Source organism: Suricata suricatta, chromosome 2, assembly GCF_006229205.1.
Source record: "Suricata suricatta isolate VVHF042 chromosome 2, meerkat_22Aug2017_6uvM2_HiC, whole genome shotgun sequence".
NCBI lineage: Eukaryota > Metazoa > Chordata > Mammalia > Carnivora > Herpestidae > Suricata > Suricata suricatta.
In genome coordinates, this window is record NC_043701.1 from 87578791 (window position 1) to 87584651 (window position 5861).

Genomic DNA, 5861 nt, shown 5'->3' on the forward strand with positions numbered 1-5861 from the left:
TTGAATGAGATGCTGAAATATTATGGTGAGGAAAAGAAATACTTTATCTTTCAAAAATAAAAAATAAAAGATAATAAGAAATTCTGGGGGGAGGGAAGCTATATAAAAAAAGCATGAAAAAAAAGTAGAAAATCAAAACGTGATATGATTTTGAGAAGTCAACCAATGGTGTATGTTACTTTTATCTACATTTCATTGGCCATAACTCAATGGTGGAAAGCTGTAGCAGCAACCAGAAACTTTGATTAGTTGTCCTAGAAATAAAGTTTGATGAGCACTTAGGTCTATTTTACAGTTTCTGTGAAATGGTTAATAGTTTAAACTCTTAATTTTGTATTCCATCATTCTCAGATCTGATCTTTTGATTATTACTTTGCAAGATGACAGTATTATCATTTTCCTACCTCTTATTACCCTATCATCCAGTTTCTGCCTCCAGTACATTACATTTTTATTGCAAGGTTGATAATATTTACTTTATATTCAATAATAATCATCAACTTTGTTGTTCTTTGAATAGTGGTTAATTATAAAAGTTTATAATCCATAAAGGCATCTATGTCATTATAACTATTTAAATATTATTCATTACAGAGCCACGGTGTGTTCTATTATTGTATCTTTTTTGGTCCTATTTGCATACTCATAGAAGAGTGTGTTTAATGGATTTTTCCTATCTAATAACCCTTTAAACAATTTGAACAACAAAAAGAATATATATGTAGAGAGAGAGACAGACAGACAGTCAGGCTGTCCGGAACTATAACATAAGATTTCATGTCCTTGCCATCAGAGACTCAAGAGCAGAGAAAAGTGATGAGGCAGGGAAGGTACTAAAAGAAGTCACGTTCCTTGCTAAACGTGTCCCAAATATAGCAAGGAACATAAATTTTCATATTCAAGGAGTTGAGTGAACCCTAAACAGGATAAACCCAAAGAAATCAATGTCAAGACATATCATAAAGAAAATTTAAGAACTACAGACAAAAAAAAATCTGGAAACGGCTAGAGAAAAAGAATACCTTACCATAGAGGGCAGAAGGGACTGGCACATATTTTTCAAGTGCAAAAACAACAACAACAAATCCTGTCTATCTAGAGTCCAATATACAATAAAAGTATCCTTTTTTTTTGAAGAAAAATTCAAGGTATCATCATCAGAAGAAAAATGTGTTACTAAAGAACACAGTAAGCAAAAATTATGGGTAAAAAACAGACTTCCCTTCTCTTTAGTTTTTAAAATTATAGTTGGTTGAAGCAAAAATTCTAACATTGATATACTGATATGGTTTTAATTATATGTAGCAGAAATACTTTCAAAAACTTAAATGGGAAAATAATAAAAGGAGATAAAGGGAGCTAAGTCCTCTATATTTCATTTAAACTAATGAAGAAATGACACCAATGGACTGTGAGACATATCACAGAACAGCCATAGATATAACACAAACACACATACACATCTACATACATTTAAGGTAAAAGAAAAACCCAATAAAGAGCCATACAGAAAGATAGGATTGTCAATAACAATATAGGGACACCAGGGTGGCTCAGTCAGTTAAGTGTCAGACTTAAGCTCAGGTCATGATCTTGCTGTTTGTGAGTTTGAGACCCATGTGGGGCTCTGTGCTGACAGCTCAGAGCCTGGAGCCTGCTTTGGATTCTGTGTCTCCCTCTCTCTGCCCCCCCCTTCACTCGCACTCTGTCTCTGTCTCTCAAAAATAAATAAACATTAAATAAACATTAAATTAGTGGGGAGTGAAAAGTTCCTAGCATTAAATAAGTATGTGTAAGTAAGTAAATATATATTTGTTTTAAAAAAATAGTAGATTGGGGTGCTTGGGTAGCGCAGTTGGTTAAGCATCTGACTTTGGATCAGGTCTTGATCTCATGGTTCCTGAGTTGGAGCCTCACATCACGATCTCTGCTGTCAGCACAGAGCCTGCTTGAGATGTCGCCCTCTCTTTCTGCCCCTGCCCCCCTCAAGAATAATAAACATTTAACAAATAAATAAATATTTAAAAATTTTTAAAAGTTAATGGATTAAAAATCTTAAGGGTTGGGGCACTTGGGTGGCTCAGTCAGTTAAGTGTCTGACTCTTGATTTTGGCTCAGGTCATGATCTCATGCACAGTTCGTGGGATGGAGCCCTACGTGGACAGAGCATGGGGCTCCATGCTGACAACATGGAGCTTGCTTGAGATTCTCTTCTCTCTTTCTGTGTCCCACCTCCAGCCCCAGCCCCTCTCAAAATAAACAGATAAGCTTAAAAAATCTTTGGGGTAATACATTAAAATGATTTGACACATGGCTTAGTTATGTGTATAATATTGTATATGAGTTATACATATATATGTATATGTATATGTATTATGTACATGCTTGCATATACATACATATAACTTAGATACTAAAGTATAACCCTTAATATTTCTAAATCCACTATCAAAACAACATATTTTATATAAAAAGAACCTTAGTTTTTAACTTGTTAGGGAAACTAAACCTGATACATTCGGTTTCAAAGACTGAGTGTGTTGCATTAATTGATGTCCTGGCTCTTGTTGCCTTGGAAATGTTTCAAATGTCCTAGGTCTTTTCCTGCACTACAATAATGGACATACATTATAAATTGAGATTTCATGCATGAAAAGGATCTGTCTACCAAAAACAACTAATCCTCTTTTTCTATATTCTTTTTGCCATCATCATCTCTCTTCTGCAATCATTATAATCATTGATGCTTGGCTACGAATTCCACTAAGAACATCAATTTAACAATTTGAACACAGAAGCTACTAAGACCAAAAAGTTCAAATGAGTGTGTGATTGATGAGAGAGGACGAACACACGGAATCTTCTCAGGACCATCAAGCAAACCCAATTAGAGCTTAAGGGAGGAAGGTAATGGATTAAAACCCCAGTGCTTTCAAATTAACATTGACTACATTCATTGGATATGCTGGAATAGAAACTTGATCCTGGAACAGAAAAGAGACATTCATGGAAAATACTGAAGAATCTGAACAAAGTCTAGGTTTTTTTTAATAGTAAAGTATGAATGCTAATTGCTTATTTTGACCAGTATGTCTTGGTTATGTATGATGTCAACATAAAGAAAATATGGATGAAAAGTGCTCAGAAATTCTCTGCACTTTCTCTGTAACTCTTTTACAAATCTAAAAATATTTCACAATGTAAAGTTTTATTAATAAAAAATTAAGATTTAAATCTTGTATACAATGACAAAGACTTGAGAGTAGAGCTTTGAAGCATGAAATGTCATTCTAGCAAAACTTCAACACATTGGTGAAGAGCAATATAGACTTAAAAGAGATATGCCAGAATGACTGGAATAATATTTTCAGTCATATTACTTAAAGATCTTCATCACTTTCTTTCTAAGTGTTAAGTCTAGACTTAAATAAGAACACAACACATATTTTAAATAATTTCACATAAAAATGTGGAATAATTTAGTGTCAGAATAGGCACACTTGGGAGTTGCCTGTGCTTGTTGTATGCATTAGAAATGGCATAGGGGCGCCTGAGTGGCTCAGTTGGGTAAGCATCTGACTTCGGCTCAGGTCATGATCTCACAGTGCATGGGTTCAAGCCCCGCATTGGGCTCTGTGCTGACAGCTTAGAGCCTGGAGCCTGCTTCAGATTCTGTATCTCCCTCACTCTCAGCCCCTCCCCTGCTCACTCTCTGTCTCTGTCTCTCAAAATAAAATAAAAGACATAAAAATTTTTTTAAAAAGAGAAATTTAAAAAAAAGAAATGGCATCAAGAACCTTCAAACTTCCCAAGAAAAGGATATTTATATGCAAATATGAAGGTTAAGAAAAATGCTGTAAAATACTTTGACTAAATGAAGACAGTCGAATCTGTGAAGTATAAAAAAGTGAGAAGGGGAGCTCTATGGATAGTTTTTTGAGGAACTTTCACACTGTTTTCCAGAGTGGCTTCACCAGTTTACATTCCCACCAACAATGCAGGAGGGTGCCCGTCTCTCCACACCCTCGCCAGCATCTTAAGTCTCTTGGTTTGTTCATTTTAGCCACTCTGACTGGTGTGAGGTGGTATCTCAGTGTGGTTTTGATTTGTATTTCTCTAATGATGCGTGATGCTGAGCATCATTTCATGTGCCTGTTGGCCATCTGGATGTCCTCTTTGGAGAAGTGTCTATTCATGCTTTCTGCCCATTTCTTCAATGGATTATTCATTTTTCAGGTGTGGCGTTTGGTGAGTTCCTTGCAGATTTTTGATACTAGCTCTTTATCTGATATGTCATTTGCAACTATCTTTTCCCATTCCATTGGTTGTCTATTAGTTTTGTTGGTTGTTTCCTTTGTAGTGCAGAAGTTTTTATCTTGATGAGGTCTCAATAGTCCATTTTTCCTTTCATTTCCCTTGCCTTTGGGGATGTGTCAGGTAGGAAATTGCTGCGGTTGAGGTCAAGGAGGCTGTTTCCTACTTTCTCCTTGAGGGTTTGATATCTTCCTGTCTCACATTCAGGTCCTTCAGCCATTTTGAATTTATGTTTGTGTATAGTGTAAGAAAGTGGTCTAGTTTCATTCTTCGGCATGTTGCTGTCCAGTTCTCCCAGCACCACCTGCTAAAGAAGCAGTCTTTTTTCCATTGGACACTCTTTTCTGCTTTGTCAAAAATTAATTGGCCATACATTTGTAGTAAAGTGGATGGACCTTGAGGGTGTCATGCCAAGCGAAATAAGTCAGGCAGAGAAGGATAGATACCATATGTTTGCACTCATAGTTCTAGCAGGGGAAACCTAATGGAGGACCATGGGGAGGGGAAGGGGGAAAGAGAATTGGGGAGAGAGAGGGACACAAAACATGAGAGACTATTGAATACTGAAAACAAATTGAGGGTTGAAGGGGGAAGGGGAGGGAGGAAGGGAGGAGGTGGTGGTAATGGAGGAGGGCACTTGTGGGGAAGAGCACTGGGTGTTATATGGAAACCAATTTGACAATAAACTATTAAAAAATAAATAAATAAAAATTAAAAAGTGAGAAGGCCTTGTGAAGGCTAAGCAGTTTGGATTCTTCCATTGAACTGCAATATAAATTCAATTTTCTTTCACCCTAAAGAATTAAAGTCCCATAATGGTGAAATCTCTTCAAGACACTTACCATAGTTTTTCCTTTAACCAGATTATAATTCCTAACAGGGAAAAAAAATCTGGAAAAAAAATTTTTTTTGTAACTCCAGTAAAGTAAGCCTGGATTCTTTCCCCTGATACTTTCCTACAAAGTACAATAAGGGGAGATGGCTGGTTACTGTCCAGCCACTGTTAATAAACCCGTTATTGCTTCTATGTTTTCAGTGCATGATTAGAAAGCATATACAGTTTGATTCAAAAATTAGAAAACAGGAGAGTGCAGCCAAATAGTATTTAGTGTCATTTTGCTCCTTCAGGGGATTGGAAGACAAAGAGTGAGAATATTAATGTCAACCTGCAACATTCTTGCCCAAATACAGTGTCAATCTGTGGAGGACTGTTGGAAGCCATTTTCTGAACTCACTAAGTTGAGGGAAAAAAACTCCTTGTGAGGTAAGGCGTGTTTGCAAGGCAGGGGCCTACTGCTGTCAGATGGAGACTGATCTCTACCCCCTTCTCAGTTAGTTTTGCTTGAACACCGAGCCTCAAGGTGCCTTGTGGACTGGTATCAGGAGTGACTTGTCTCCTTATTCTGGCCCTGAAATGCTGATTACACCTGGTGAAGGAACATATAGAAATTTCTTCTTTTGTGTTTATGGGAGCAAATGAAATCTTGCCATTTGCAACGACATGGATGGAGCTAGAGTATACTACTGAGGGAAATAAATCAGAAAAA